Genomic DNA, 16,890 nt, shown 5'->3' with positions numbered 1-16,890 from the left:
AATCTTAGCCATGCACATGGCACTAATATTTTTCAATAATTGTGTAGATGGGTCAGACTCACCCCTGCGGCACCTCCTGCTGGTGACTCCAGGAATTAGCACAGTCCAGCACTGGAGCACCCTCTGCAGGTTGGTGATCCACCTGTCCTCAGGCCCCCGTGTCCCTCCCTAGACCCAGTGCCCTCTTACATGGGGTGCTGCCCCCTAGCAGTAACCCCTTTCTCTCTGGGTTTCCCCTCCCCAGGGAATCCCCACCTTCTATCCCCACCTCACCTCAGTATATGGCTACTGCCAGTCAATGTCTAGCCCCACGCCCTGGGGCAGACTGCAGTATCAGCCTACTCATCACTGGCAAGGAGGGTTTGGACCTGCTGCTTTGGCCTACCCCTGGGCTGCCCTCTGCAACCCCCAGTACCTATTAGCCCAATGCTAGGCTGCAGCCTGGGGTTTTCCAGGCTGGAACGCCCCAGCTCCTCAGCCTTTCCCCAGCCCTGCTTCACTCAGGTATCCAGTCTCAAGCTCCCTACAGCTAGGCCCTTCTCTCTCTGAAGGCAGAGAGAGACTGTCTTTCCTTCTGGCTTCCCTGGCCTTTTTATAAGGCCTGTGGCTCAGTTTGGGGTGTGGCCCCAGCTGCAGCCACTTCCTCAATCAGCCCAGCCTTGAGAGCAGCTGCTCTCAAGCCCTGCCAGGCCACTTTTAAACTCCTCACAGCAGGAGCAGGGTTTTACCCTGCTACAGATGGGCACCATATAAATGTTTAAATTAAATACGTAAGTGCACATTGTACTCCTCTGATTATTAAACTGTACTTTCAGAAAGCGAAGCTAAGTGAAATATTGAATCCTGACTCCACTGAAGTCAATGGACGCTTTGCCATTAACTTCAATAAGGCTAGGATTTCAGCCCCCTATCCCTCAGGTGGTCTTATTTTGCAGCGACCTCTTAACTGTGAATTCAAAGCTATTAGAATTAGGACATACCTATATCTGACTGCACAGTATACTTTGTGCATATGCTCTGGGGCATGATGTCACTTCTGTCTTCAAGTAAACAGGCCTGGCTAAGCAAAAGAATGAAGTATATGCCTAAACATGTTTTTTCAGTTGCAATCCAAAATGTATGACCCAAGAATAGTGATTTAAAACTTCCACCACTGGCATAAGGTCTAAGGATCAAGCATGGTGGAGCTCCACTCCAGCAGGTTCCCTCTCACTCCCCTGAATGCTCCTGACATATTCCTCCTTTTCTTTATACCAGGAACAAGAGGCAGTCGCCATAGGGAGCTGTGGAGGTGTCTCCTTCAGCTTTCCACCCATAGAGAGTCCCTCTGCACAAGGTGAATTCTCTACTTGCTATCTTTTGACATTTTAAGGCCACTTTGTACCATATACCAGAACTGGAGAGTCCCACCCTAGAAATTTTTGCTGGATTTTTGTGCCTCTGTAGCTTATTAAAGGGATATTGTGTTGCTGCAAGTGCATTATATGTGGTACTGGTAGAGAAACCAAGTCAGTGGTAAGAGAGATCCGCTTTAATTTAAATTAACATACAGGAATGCACTTGTTTACATTAGAACTGAATCTAAACTACTATCTCTTGCATATCTTACTGATTTCTTCCACCCTCTTTCTGTGTACCTCTTTACCTTCTGTTAACAAGAGCAGAACTTTGTACCACTATGATCTGTTATAATTTCCTCCTAGAAGTCATAAGGCATATGAGTGAGGTTTATTTTAGAATAGAATGAGAGTGGAAGAAAAGGTTTATAAGACTTGCAGGAAATAGAAAAAATAGTATTTGAATTAATCTTAAGGTTGATGCAGACTATTCTACATTTAAACCTCAGTTTATACATCTTTTTTTACTTTTCAGTCTATCAATAGGATGTTCTTTAAGATACATAATGCTGAGTCATAGAGAATGAACTAAAGACAGGGAAAATTAATTTACCAGTATGTGTCTAGTTGTTGGTATAGTGTATAAGCTAAATAACTAACCCTTTTTTGCCCTCCCTGAGCTATATAATTGAGTCTGGACTAGACGGGCTGGAAAATAGATTTTGCACTATGTACTCTCAGAAATAAATCCCAAGAGCCTCTGCAAAATAATAATAATAATAATAATAAAATAAGAGGTTGGGAACGTTTTATTTTGTGAGATGGAAAGGAATTTATTCACAATTGTATCTCTACCTAACAAGCCTTATTTTCTCACTTTATTTAGTGCAGGCACTATATGAATTTGGTCCTTTTGGCATTGCATACCACTGTCTCCACTTTTCTCATAGAAATCAGGGTGCACTTTTTCAGCTTTAAGAACAGGAGTACTTGTGGCACCTTAGAGACTAACAAATTTGTTTGAGCATAAGCTTTCGTGGGCTACAGCCCACTTCTTCGGATGCATCCAAAGCTTATGCTCAAACAAATTTGTTAGTCTCAAAAATGCCACAAGTACTCCTGTTCTTTTTGCGGATACAGACTAATACGGCTGCTACTCTGAAACCAATTTTTCAGCTTTGTGTATTGTTTCAAACAACACATTTGGAAAGGCTTATTGTTAGTAGCCATAATGTTGATGAAAAACAAAGAACATGAATTCCAAAATAGGTTAATCCTAAAAAGATGAGAAGAACATTTTTTTGCAATTACTGAGATTATATGTGTGCATTAGTGGGAGATATGTATGGTACAATACTCACAATAGACCTCACAATAGAATAATCTTAATACTGTCAGTAAAAGTACTTTATGTACCCATGAGTGAGTCACAAAAATATGAGGCACGTACTGTGGATAAAGATGCACTGTTACTGACAGCAGTGTCAAAATAACAGATTGTTTTCCAATACAAGAAAGTATACACTACTTCATATCTGTTATAGTGTTTGTGTAATAAATGATGTTGCACATATTTATGCCATGTATCTATCTCTGCATGCATGTTTGTAAATATATTATGCACAAAAAAGCCTACATTAAAAGAACATTATTAAGGTTACAAAATCAAGCACTCAGAAGTTAGGAAATGCTGAATTAAGGTTGCCTGCGTAATCTTACTATGGCTCCCTTGAGAGTATGCAGCCTGATAGCATTTCATTATACATTCACATACTTTTTTTTTACACCCGACCCCTGCCTCCTTCAGTGTATAGGATGGAGGGTGCTAACTTAGTAAGCAGCTATTTGACATTTTGTTTTATCCTCATTGTTCAGTGTATGGTCCTGGGCCTGCCTTACTTCATGCTGTTCACATCTTTTTTTAAGACAGAATTAGTAATTTCCTCATGGGCTTGTCTGTGACATTCATTCTAAACATTAATTTATCTTCATGACACCCGTATGACATGAGAGGTGGTAGTATCCCCATTTTACAGAGGGGGAACTGAGACACAGAGAGATTAGTCAATAGTATCCACTAATTTGGGGTGAGCAATTTGAGACATCTAGGACCTTCAGAGTTCATAGTATTATACAGAACTTCATGTATTCAAGCACATCCTTCATTGATTTCACTTGCAATTGTGAGTTCTCAGCACTTTTGTGACTTAGACCCCAGGGTATCAAGTTGGACACCCAAAAAGTGAAGAACACACAATTAGTGCACTTGTGAAAAAAGTTATTTTAAATGACTTGTCCAGTATCACATAGAAACTCTGTGATAGAGGCAGGAACAGAATCCAGTTCTATAGGACATCATTCAACTGACTTAACCATGAGACCTTCCTTTCTCTTCCTGCAATCCCCAGCCTCATCCGTTTACTTCTGCGACAAATGAAGCAGGGATTGTAAAGACAATTCCTTCACTACATAATTGTGATTCACCTCCAGAACAGTACTGTCTTATGCACTGAATGAGGCAGGGGACCTGTGGAAAAAATAGTATGTGATCATCTAATTAAAGACTGTATCAAAATGCGTATGCACAAGGAGGCCTAATTAAGGTTGCTCAGACAGCCTTAATTCTGGTGTTTTGTATTCTTGACTTTGCAAACTTAATAATGTTCTTTTAACATAGTTTTTATATGAATAATTTCCTAAATTTAAAAAGAACCAAACTTAAAATCCCCCAGAAATTCAATCATGTGGCATCATATTAACAAATACATGGTTCACCAGGAGGGTTGGAATCTGTAGATAAGTTAATGGAGTAACCTGATGACAGTAGCAAGATGTCATCCTCTATATGGATCAGGAATAGAAGGGGATGGAACAGTTTGCCAATGGATTTCACAGATATTTGCAGTCAGCAGAAGGGAATTTTGGGTTCCATTCCAGGCCCTGGAGGGGAGGGTTCTCTAGTGCTGCTCCAGGCCAATGGGAGCTGCTGGAAGCGGTGTGGGCCGAGGGACTTACTGACTGCCGCTTTCAGCAGCTCCCATTGTCCCAGAGCATCAATCCATGGCCAGTGGGAGCCGCGATTGGCCAGACCTGCGGACGGGGCAGGTAAACACACCGGCCCGGCCCGCCAGGAGCTTTCCCTATACAAGCGGCGTCCCAAGTTTGAGAAACCCTGCTCTAGTGGATACAGACTCTTCTGCCCGTCCCCTTAAGTCTGACCTCTTTTTGCCTTGTTCCCTCCCTCCAATCTGTCCCTGTCTCAGTCTTGTCTCTTTCCCCATCCCACCCACCCACCATGACTCCCAGTCCCAGTCTTCTTGCCGAACCGGTACTAGCCTCCTGAGAGGCTTCCAGTCCCAGCCTCCCCATCCAAGCACTCTCAAGCCTCCTCTCCCCTAGTCTCAGCCCATCTCTTTGCCCAGCCAGTCCCAGTTTTCCTCTCCACCTTCAGTCCCAATCTCACCAGACTTTGTCCCAGTCTATTCAGTTCCCTCCCCCTGGTCTGGCGTATGGCCCCTGTGCATATGAATCAGATCACTTTCTTCTCCATGCTGCCTGGCCAGCAGCATGGGCATCACTGAGCGCACAGGAGAGACAGGATCCCTGCTTTCAGTTTCAGTGGCCAGTCCCATCTGTCCTAGAGCAGCTGGGAGCAGCCATTACAAATACAAGCTGGTTTTGCCCCTTGGTAGTCCTGGGCTGGAGTGAGCATGTTCAGTCACTCTGTGGGGAAGCAGCAAAGAATCCTGTGGCACCTTATAGACTAACAGACGTTTTGCAGCATGAGCTTTCGTGGGTGAATACCCACTTCTTCGGATGCAAGCAGTGGGGAAGGTGTATGCGCAATGTGGTCACAAAAGGAGCTGTGAGGATCTGGAACATGCTTTGTGAGGCTGGATTTCTCAGAGTCTTTAGCAGCTAAATCAAAGAAATCTCCACTGAGCATATGCAAACTATGATTTGTCAAACACATATTGCATGGCTAAATTTGGCCATATTTTCACAGGAATTGGAAAAAGGCACATATCTGATACACAGGCCACCCATTCACAATCACTTGTTATTCCTGTGATGCGTACACATGGAAAAGTGTTTATGTATTCTTAGCTGGCTTCAGTGCAATAAGTGTTTTGTTCTTTTTGAAAAGAGGTAATTATTTATCTCTGCTTCCTGCCTTTTCTGATTCTCTGTGCTGGGACAAGCTGAGTCAACATCATGTGATCAGACAGTTCACCACAGACTATCAGTAAGTATCTACAGATCATCAACGGTCCACAGATCACAGTTTGGGAACCACTGTGTTCTCTCTTTCTCTTATATACATATATAAATTGTGCATAGAAGGAGAGATGGTCTTCTGATTGCATGTCAGAGGGGAGTTGTTCGAGAGATAATCTCTCTGTTAACATGTCATCAACACTATATTTAATTATATTATTATGTTGTTTACTTTCAATATGGGCCGATTATAACTTTAGCTTCTTTTGTAAGGATGATGTAACATATTTTACATATTTTCTTATGGGATTCAGGCAGAGATCAGTATTGGGATGTTTTCTTAGGGTACGTCTACACTTCTAGTTGGGGGCGTGATTACCAGCTTGAGGAGACATACGTGTGCAAGCTGTCATCGAATTAGCATGCTAAAAGTAGAATGCAGCTGCAGTGGTGCAAGCCTTGGGATGGGCTAACTGACCTGAATACATTTCTAGGGTGTCAGATGGGTACATACTCAGGGTGGCTAGCCCCATCCGCTGCTTATGGTACTGCTGTTACTGCTACACTCTATTTTTAGCACACTAGCTTGATGAGAGCTAGCACAAGTATGTTTCTTTGAGCTGGGAATCACAGCTCCAGCTGCAAGTGTAGACACACCCTAAGTTTCATACTGCTGCCTTTTTTGTTTGTATTTGTATCCCCAAAGAAAGGGGGTGTTTGAGAGATTTGGTAAAAGCCTGGTTAATTTACTGATCTATTGGAATAGCATTGAACAAACAGTTTCACAGCTACATTCTATATAGATTGTAACCTATGAGTGGACTCTGTTGATAGCCTGGTAGAAAGAGAATTACAGTAGTTTAAATTTAAAATAATAAAGGTATGAAATAGTCTCCATGTCAGTTTGAGAGAGAGCAGTGTACACTGGGAGTGTTCCTAATGTGGCAGAAAGAACATTTGGAGATAGATTTAATATGTTCCTACACACAGAACTCTGTCAAGGACTTTTGACTGATGAAACTGAAGTAACACTGCAGCTGTTAAGTGACGGTGGCAGAACAAAGAAAGAAAAAAGGAGTTGATAAATGTTCAGGGCCAAAAATTATTTGATTTTTTTTTAAATTTCAGTCATCTAAATATCAAGTTTTGAGACACACATACTGATTCACATTTAATGAGGCTAAGTGATTTTGTTATCAAAAGCTGAAAAAGTAAACCACAATAAAATAAACCAAAATGTTTGAATAGCATTAAAAGGAACCATGTAGACACTAAGTAATATCATACCAAAACTGGAACCTTGGGAAATACTACCTATTTTAGGTATTTATAAGGCTCCTTTTGCTATAGTTTCTGAGCACCTTATAATCCTTAGTGTTTTTATCTTCACCTTAAAAAGCTCTAAGGACGGAGATTCCATCACCTCCCTAGGTAACCCATTCCAGTGCTTTACCACCCTCCTAGTTAAATAGTGTTTCCTAATATCCAATCTAAACCTCCCCCACTGCAACTTGAGACCATTACTTCTTGTTCTGTCATCTGCTACCACTGAGAACAGTCTAGATCCATCCTCTTTGGAACCACCTTTCAGGTAGTTGAATGCAGCTATCAAATCCCCTCTCATTCTTCTCTTCTGCAGACTAAAGAATCCCAGTTCCCCCAGCCTCTCCTCATAAGTCATGTGCTCCAGCCCCCTAATCATTTTTGTTGCCCTCTGCTGGACTCTTTCCAATTTTTCCACATCCTGCTTGTAGTGTGGGGCCCAAAACTGGACACAGTACTCCAGATAAGGCCTCACCAATGTCGAATAGAGGGGAATGATCATGTCCCTCAATCTGCTGGCAATGCCCCTACTTATACAGCCCAAAATGCCATTAGCCTTCTTGGCAACAAGGGCACACTGACTCATATCCAGCTTCTCGTCCACTGTAACCCCTAGGTCCTTTTCTGCAAAACTGCTGCCTAGCCATTCTATCCCTAGTCTGTAGCAGTGCATGGGATTCTTCCGTCCTAAGTGCAGGACTCTGCACTTGTTCTTGTTTGAACCTCATTAGATTTCTTTTGGTACACATCCAGTCACTGTCACCATATACCAAAAATTGTGTTGTTAGATGCCATTTTACTCAGAAATTTATTTCTAAAATATAAGAACACTCTTGTTATAATTGAGGATCTTTTCATTTTTTCCAGAAGCAAAAGATAATTAATTAAGTCTGATTTGCATTATGTTTTGTAAACAAATAGACCTGGGAATAAACTACAGAGCAGATTTTGTTGGTGAGACTCTGTCACCTCATATTTGATTTTTTAAAAAATTTCTTTTTACTTTTTAATATATTTCTGCAGAGAAATGCTTCAAAATATCCATAAAGCTCAATGAAAGCTGTGTAGCCTGGAGCTCAGTGCATCTCACTTTCTATTCTGAAGGTAGTGGATCAAATTCAGAAAAGGGTTTGCCAGTTTAAGAATTTGCTTTAAACTGGTATAATTTATATCTTCTTTTGACTCCTTGTCTTGCTTGTCACATCCACTTTAAGTCTCTCATGCTTACTTACTGTGACTTACTGACTTAGCCTACACCCATTTACCAATGTATAACTCACACTCCATTTTATACTTTGTCTGAGTTTGGCCATGTGAGTTTAAGGTAGTATAAGTAACTCACGTGCTAAGGATCTGAACTGAGCAGTAAACACAAAGGAAGTATAAAAAGATGTTAGTTAAAGTATGCCATTTCCAACACTAACAGCCATGTAATTCCAATTTCTTAGTATATAATTACCTTTATAAATGATCCCTTTAAACTTTCTGTGCACAGAATGACATTTAGAACCTGTGAACCCAGCCTCTCCCACTTCCGTTCGCTCACTTATTCCATCTACCCTTTGATTCACTCATTCCTAACTCTCACTCTCTTCTCATTCAAGCCCTACCCCATGCTTATTATCTTCTTTCGCTTTGTGAGTATGTGAAAGGGAGAGAGGAGGGGCAGAAAGAAATGTGACAGAGAAGGGGAAGAAAGGGATGGGGAGAGAGAGAGAGAGAAAAGGAAGAAAAGAGATGGGAAGGGGGCCTTGGAATGCTCTCATTCCCCTTCCCTTCTTCCCTCTACCACCAAAGGGCAGTGGAAGCAGCCAGAGGAAAAGGGAGCCACTGAGCTCCACTTTGCTATCTTGCCAGGAGAATAAATGCTAAAAGGTCCAGCTCCTAGAAGTACAAGAGACCTGGGATTTTGCTGGTGGACCTTGTGCCTACTACAGGAGAAGGGGAGACCTCAAGTCTTTGCAAACTGAGGTGCCCCTTTGGTACCCTCTGGAGGGGAGGGAGAGAAGATTCAGAACAGTGCGATGAGTCCTAGGGATAGGCTGAAAGGCGAGACCAGCCAGTTATGGGTTACATGGTGGGACTTCCAATAACTCCCACATTGGGCCCACTTAAATGGTATGTGAGAGTCAGGGGAGGTGGAGTGGCTAGTGCCCCTCACCGGTGTTAAGTTAATAAAGTTGTGACCTGCTGCTTAAATCCATTTCTGTGTCTGTCCTCATTGCCTGCAAGTCCTGATCAAGGAGAGCCACTGAGTCCCTTTTTGCCTTCTGGCCAGTGCAATGGAAGCAGGCAGAGAAAAGCAGAACCTTTGAGACCTTTCCCCCCGTCCTACTAGAAGAGACAAACAAAACTTAGCCAATGGAACAGAAAATAGAAAGAACTCCATCCAGCCATTTTAGCAGCCTTTTCCCAACTTGAAATTGAGAGTTTAAATCTTTTTGGAGACATGTCTAACTGCATTAGTATTGATTTTTTTTGTTGTACTACACTTATAGTTCTAGTGTGTAATTTCTATGCTATATTTGTTGGCTGAACATCATGAAGTTTACCAAGAATTATGTAATGTTACCTGGAAGAGAAATTAGGTATGATAATCATGTGAAGTTTTGCTGATTTAAACCGTTTACTTTGAAACCAAATTGCTTTGGAAGAATGTCTCCACATTTTTAAAATATAGATTTTTATTTAAAGGTAATGAAACACTATATTTTAAAAATGTGGAGACATTCTTCCAAAGCAACACACAAGGTAATAATATAAGAAAGAGTCAGGTGGGGAAATCCATTGTTGCTCAGATAATATCTACAAACTTCCCAAAAGTATTTTGATGTGTATGTGTATTTGTCATAGGTGAAATCTGAAAATAAATTGGGGTTAATGTCACGTGGTTTAGTTGGGAAAGGCTACGGCCTAGTGGACTAGGCATGCATGTCCCAGTACGAACACGTAGGTTCTAACACTGATTTCTGTGGGACTTTGGATAAAATATATAACCTTTCTGAGCCTCAGTTTCTATAAAATGGAGATCATGATAGTTACCAATTTTGTAACTTAATTCAGATATGCAGCATCTGCTTATTATCTGCTTATGAAGGTCGGATTGGGTAAAGGTACAAAAAAAACTTGCCTCAAAGGTTATTGAATTAGAGCAATTGTTAGTAATCCTTCTTGATTTTTGTTAGGCACTAACAAGGAAATATGACTACTTTACCAACACATTTCCTCTAAAATTTAGACTATTTAATCTATTTAGGAAAAAAAATTGGAACTAAACTGTACCAACTTTTCAGTGAAATGATGACATTACAGAAGATTTATGCTTGATCTTAGAAGACCAATGGAGTCTACTGATCTGGAAGTCTCTGCATAGTTGGTTTCACTCTGAATAACATGGAATGTAGAGCAGTCTGTCTGTTGGAATGACTGTCATTCTCTTGAATGTATCTGTTCTGAACCTGTCACCCTTTTCTGTCCTTTTTTTCTTTCACAAAACTTTGGATACCACCTGTAGGCATTGGCACTTACTGCATGGGGTAGTGTAGGCTCGAACTCCCCTCCTCGGCAACCAGGCAAACAAAAAGAGAATTCAGTTATCCATGTAACCACAGATATTGGAGCAGATCCCCTTCCTAGCTCCAGCTGCTTTGTGCCACTCTGGAGTGTAAAGGAGCCATAAAGGTGGCAGACACAGCCCCATGAAGATTTCCTGGCATTGGAAATTCCTTGAGTGACAAAGGTCTGCTAAAAACAACAGCCTGTTTGCTGCTGATTTCTGAACAGAAGAAAGAGCTAAATTAATTAGTTTTCCCAATTGTATTTCTAAAAAAGCCTACCTGATATTTATCATTCATTTTGGTATCTGGTATCTCACCTATGGACTGAGATGGATGAACAGAGAGAGTCAGTACTAACAGATAATAAAAATGTTATGGGTAAGAAAGAATGCAAAAGTGAAATGAGAAATAGATAATTCTTTATGCAGCCAGTGGCTGTTCCCACCTTTGCATAGACCCTATATTGTAACAATTCCATAAATGATTGTTACCGAAGTGACTGTTGATTAACTGCATTTCCAGCATTCTTTCCCTTTGCCTGACAATTAGTATAAGCAACTATCCTGATGGATGAGAGACTAATGTTCTATAAGTTGATCCCAGGACAAATAAAAATGTTAGTGGTAAAGACTGCAGAAAATACAGTTGCCCAAGCAGAGGGAAGCCATTATAAAGCTAGACTGCTCCTGACATATTGTAGTGAACCAACAATCAGAAATTCTTCTAGTCTTAGGTCAGAGAATAGTTATCATAGAGAATCAACCCCCCCTCAGTTCTCTCTGTAGAAAAATGAACAACTTTCTCCGGCACTGGCAGACATCTGTATTTTCAGTAACCTGGAACCTTCCATCTATTCTCAGTCCTCAGATCTTCAAACCACATTCTCCAGGTTGCTTTCATTCAGTTGGGCTCTACCTGAGTTATGGAATAACCTGAGTCCCAATTCCTGTTCATTTGAGTGCACTCTTAGAGTTAAAGACCATTCCTAAGCCAACCTTCTCCAGAACAAATCCACCTCCAAGTTTTATTTTCCTGCCTCTCAACTAAACCATGCTCTAGAACTCATCTCTAGTGCATACAGCAATTAAGGGAGTTTTCTGACAGATTCTGCTTACAACTTCAGAAAGTATTGGCATTGAAGAGACCAACCTTTTTACAGGAACATATATTACTCATGCTGTTTTACAGGGCTTGAACGCCATCAGTTAATGTAAAACCAGTTCATTCAGGACTAACATCAGCTCACCACTAGAACACACATTTACAATTTACAAACCTATTAAACACACTTGGGTAATAGATGTGCTGTGCTTAGCCTGGTCTGTGATGTGAGAACAAATTTAGTCTGGTCGTGCTTAAACATATTATAGAAATAGCTTAAGGACCTTGACTTACTTTTAGCCTGTCAAGATATCCACAAGAGGAAGCCCAAGCTCAACAAGCAGTGTTTCAGCAAGACTCAGGGCCAAATTATTATTTGATCATTAATTATACCAACACTTAATCATTTTGGCTGCTTGATGTTGCTGACAATCTTTTGGCAGTAACTTTTGTTAAAATTCATTTCCATGTTCACTGAGTTTTCAGATGTTGAACAGAATGGATTACTTGCAGAAGCCCCCGCTGAAACCAGTCTTTGGTTGTCGTGCAAGATACCATTTCAAAGTATGTGGTGGCACAATCCCTGAAAGATGAAAGCAGTAAGTCAGTAACAGCTGCATTAATGAGACAGTTTTGTCAATATTAGCTACATTTCAGTGCATAAGGGGTGCAATTTAAATCAAGGTAGGTTAATGAGATCTGGCAACAACTTCAAGAAACCAAACTGAAAACAAGGGTTGTCCTCTTCTGAGTAACAGCAAATGTGGAGAGAGTTAAGTGCACCATTTGTCCAGAGTGATGATCCCAAACTCAGCTTTCTCTTCATACCTAGCCTACTGAATTTTATGTCACTTGTCATAAACAGATAGTCAGGGCCGGCTCCAGGCACCAGCTGAGCAAGCTCGTGCTTGGGGTGGCAGATTCTAGGGGGCGGCATGCCGCTCAATCCTAGGGCGGCACGGCCACTTTTTTTTTGGTTTTGTTTGCTGCTCCGGCCGCCCTGTAGGGGGTGGAGGAGGGGAGCGCCCTGCAGCAAACTCGGCAGGGCAGCCTGCGTCCTTCCCTCCCTGCTGACCGGAGCAGCGCAGAGCCCTCCCGGCAGGGGGCACGGCGATCGGGGCCACGGGGTGAGCTCCCCGCTGAAGCGCTGGCCGCCCCCCTTCTCTCTCTCCCCTCCTTTCCCCCCCACTAGACCGGGCGCACACTCTATAGCACAGGGAGTCCTCCTGCACCCTGGGTCCGGCCGCCCTGTGGGGTTTTTTGTTTTGTTTTTTCCCCTGTTTTGCCAGCTGCGCCGTTGTCCCCCCCACCCCCCCTTTTGCTGCTCCGGCCGCGCCGTGTTTTTGTTTTGTTCCCGCCATCCCCCTGGCTTTGCCGCGCCGCAGGTTTTTTTTTTTTTTCCCACATGTTTTGCTGCTCCAGCCGTGCCGGTTTTTTGTTCCCCCCACCCTGCTTTGCCGCTCTGGCTGTGCTGTTTTGTTTTTCCCCTCTGCTTTACCACTCCGGCTGTGCTGCAGGTTTTTTTTTTCACCTGCTTTGCTGCTCCAGCCGCACTGTTTTTTTGTTTTTGTTCCCCCCCCCCCGCTTTACCGCTCCGGCCGCACCGTGTTTTTTTGTTGTTGTTTTCCCCCCCCCGCTTTGCAGTTTCAGCCGCGCCGTTTTTTGTGTCGTCCCCCCCGCTCTGGCCGCGCTGTGTGTGGTTTTTTTTCCCCCTGCTTTGCCGCTCCGGCGCCCCCCCTTTTTTTTTTTGCTTGGGGCGGCAAAAAAGCCAGAGCCGGCCCTGCAGATAGTTAAGGGTTAATGCCTCTTTTACCTGTAAAGGGTTAAGAAGTTCACCTAGCCTAGCTGACACCTGACCAGAGGAAGCAATAGGGGAACAAAATGTTTCAAAAGGAAGGAGGGAAGTTTTCCTTTGTTTAGTCAGTTTCAGTTTCAGCCGGAGTGAAAAAGATCAAGGAACCAGCCTCTTATCAGAGTAGTAAGTTTTAGAAAGGAATAAAGAGGTTTATGTTTATTTCTTTGTAACCTGTCTTGTGCAATTAGAGGAACAATCAAATTGGGTATTTGGGTATTTTTTGTGTAACTAAGTTTTTGCCCAGGGGAACATCCTCTGTGTTTTGAATCTGTTGTCTGTGAGAGTAGCTGGTATGCTAATCTCTCCCAGAGGGTTTTCTTTTACCTTTCTTTTCTTTAATTAAAAGCCTTTTTCTTAATACCTGATTGATTTTTTCCTTGTTTTTAGATCCAAGGGGGTTGGATCTGGATCCACCAGGAGTTGGTGGGAGAAAGGAGGGGGGATGGTTAATTTCTCCTTGTTTTAAGATCCAAGGGGTTTGGATCTGTGTTCACCAGGAAATTGGTGAAGTCTCTCAAGGCTACCCAGGGAGGGGAAGGTTTTGGGGGAAAGAGGGTGTTCCAGACACTGAGAAATCTGGATGGTGGCAGCAAGACCAGACCTAAGCTGGTAGTTAAGCTTAGAGCTTCTCCTGCATCACTTTTGAAAACTGAGTTCTTGATAACAAAGTGGGTCCAATCCAAAGCACATTGAAGTTGGTTGAAAGAATCCCATTGATTTCAGTGGGCTTTGACTTTGGCCCTAAGTGAACAGAAAAGATATCAAGCACAAGACACCAAGAGTAAGGAGACCTACATTTCTAACCAGAAAAGGGTAAAGGTTTAGTTATACAAAGAGAAAAAACAGCCAGGAAGATTATAAAAAAAAATAACCACTTTTTGGCTCATACCCTGAGCTGTGTTAAGCACAACTCAGTGGGATGGTGGGGTTCAAAGGTGCCTTAACACTGCCTTTATCCCAACCCACTCACCCACCCAATCCTGGGGTAGCCAGTGGCCAGACCAGTTCCAAGTTTAAGCAGGTCAGCTCAGGGCTGCTTTTCTTTGTACTGTCTGCCAATAGCCATGAAGATGACAGATCAATAGCCAAATAAGAAACATGGAGAAATGCTGTTTAAAAGAAATACTGGGACTGGCACATCCCAGACATGCCACTATTCACAAGTTCTGTTTTTTTTCCTCTCCAAGGATCCAAACAGCCTGCTTTAGCAGTTCTATCCCACCTGAGGAATGCTTCACATTGGGGCGATTCTCAGAAGACTGGATCCATCAACTTTGACTGCTTTTCACTGTTTGGGCCAGCATGGGGATCAGCTTGTGGTTCACAGTTATACAGATATAGGCAAGGATACATTGTTCAATGTAAACAAGAAAGCAAGCACTGATGAATAGATTAATTGAAAGAAAGAGGACACTGAATGACAGAGGCCATATACCACACTATTGATTCTGACAAATGCTTGAAAATATCTTGGTAAGTTTCATTCATTGCTACTAACAAGCAGTTATGCTAAAAGTCACTGGAAAGCCTCAAGAGTTTTACTAGTTCACTATCCATGGGTCTAGTTTGAAGGCAATTAACCCTGCAATGGAGAATGACCTGAACTGAACTGAGAGAGATGTCACCTTGACTTAATCCAAGCAGACATCATCATTCCCATTCCCAGCATCTAAACAGGCAGAGCAGTCTGGAAATCTGTGTGGATGGCAGGTTAGTCAGATCCTTGTAAAAACGCAGAACTCGTGAATAGTCTTTTTTTGAACTTTAATTACATAAAATGGGAAATAGTGGTAATGAAAGATGCAGACAGCAGGCTTTCTCAGCATGTGATATTCTGCTTTTATTCAATAACTACAAACCTGTAGGCTAGTCTGTACATATCACTGTCAATCTGACAAGAAGGGTTGCCAGTAAAGGGGAGGGGAGTTTAGGGGAGCTTTTTGCCTGCATGTAGCAGTGACTTTCAGAGTCCTATGTGTACAGCATCCAGACAGTATCCTCTTACAGCTAGTGTACATTCATATACTGTACTGATTTCTTGTAAACACCTCTTGCTGTAATGGTAGGCAAAGACTTAAGTTTTGCACCAACTCTAATTGTAGATAATGTTTTGCAATCATATAGTGCCTTCCATCCGAGAATCTCAAAGCACTTTAGAACACCCCTGTGAATTAAGTATTATACCCATATTATTAATGCTTACTATGGTGCTGTAAAGATTAATGGTAATTTGCAAATCACAGAGAAAGGCATGCTCCATGTCCCAATGAGTTTACATTTTGATAAAACAAAACAGAAGGCTGGGTATGGAAGGATGAAGATGGTGCTGAAACCAAATTAGAAATAGATCTGAATATTTGTTAATTAAAATATTTTTGAATTATTAAAACAAAGTTAAAAGGTAGATAGACACTTTTTATTGGCTGCAGTCCATACAGTTGCTTCCATTGGAAATCCATACCACTAGCGAGCCATTAAAGGCAGTGATTGTATGCAGTTGAGATGCTGGAAAGACTCACTACAAACCTTTAGAATAAATGTGCAGAATATGGGCTTTTTATAATCTATTTTGTGCTCATCTTCTTGAAGGTGATCCAGGAGTCTGTATTTTCTCTACTCTTTTTTTTTTTACATGAAACCAAACTGATCCATTTCATGATATTCATGAATTTTACAGCACGTTTATCCTTTATGGTGCATATTTTTAAACATGACGTTTTTCTGATAGTGGTTGGGATAGGTGGATTAAATATTTTTGGATAGTTAGTTGGATGGGACACTTGAAATTGTTAGGCAAAAGAAACTGATTGGTGGGCTGATTTTTATGTTGTGTGACAAGGGTTGGACAGAAGTATTTTGGGATTGATATGGGGTGGGAAGATCATTGGTCAAGACAGACTTTGCAGCTTGCCCTGGCTGTTCTTATTTGGGCATTCAACTGCAGCAACTACTTCCCATCAGTTACCACTTTAGGGAAGCTGAAAAGGTTGAAAAAGGATCCAGCTTCCTGGAGGTTGTGTTTACGAGGGCTTGGGCTCCTCAGTCTCTGTGGGAAGGGAAAGACAGAGTAAGAACATATTTTATTTGTACTGAGGTGAACCCAAAAGAGCTGTACAAACACTTTGGAAGACCTGGTCCCTCCCCAAAGAGTTTTCAACCCAATTTAACAATACGGTAAGTGAGTTTGTCTCAAACAATTGGAAAGAGGCTAAGAGGTTGATACCAACAGCACCCCAGCAAAGAACACTCCATGCAGGTCCCTTATTGGGATGTTTTTGGTGGGGGGGGGCCAATAGTTTTCAGAGTTTACAGCACTATAAGATGAACAGGGCAGTTCATGTCTGTCATAGCTGTTGGATTCAGGCTGTCTGCAGATACACCTAGTCGACAGTGTACAAGGTACATTCAGGGCACATTTTCAAGGTTTCCTTCAGAACCATTAGAGCTAGAAACATATCTTTTTAAAAACAAATCTGAGATTATGAAGGCATCACAGAAC

At 42.0% G+C, this 16,890-nt stretch overlaps 1 long non-coding RNA gene across 1 annotated transcript; it reads left to right on the top strand.

Moving 5' to 3' along the window:
- The first annotated feature begins 1,257 nt into the window (after positions 1–1,257).
- On the top strand, positions 1,258–15,831 carry LOC123373379. Its single transcript, XR_006580697.1, has 4 exons — positions 1,258–1,336; positions 5,540–5,583; positions 12,016–12,135; positions 14,579–15,831. It is a non-coding gene; the product is annotated as an uncharacterized LOC123373379 (long non-coding RNA).
- Positions 15,832–16,890: the final 1,059 nt, after the last annotated feature.

The sequence above is a fragment of the Mauremys mutica genome, chromosome 6, assembly GCF_020497125.1.
Source record: "Mauremys mutica isolate MM-2020 ecotype Southern chromosome 6, ASM2049712v1, whole genome shotgun sequence".
Classification (NCBI taxonomy): domain Eukaryota; kingdom Metazoa; phylum Chordata; order Testudines; family Geoemydidae; genus Mauremys; species Mauremys mutica.
The sequence above is the reverse complement of the archived record's forward strand: the minus strand, read 5'-3'. Positions and strand labels throughout refer to the sequence as shown.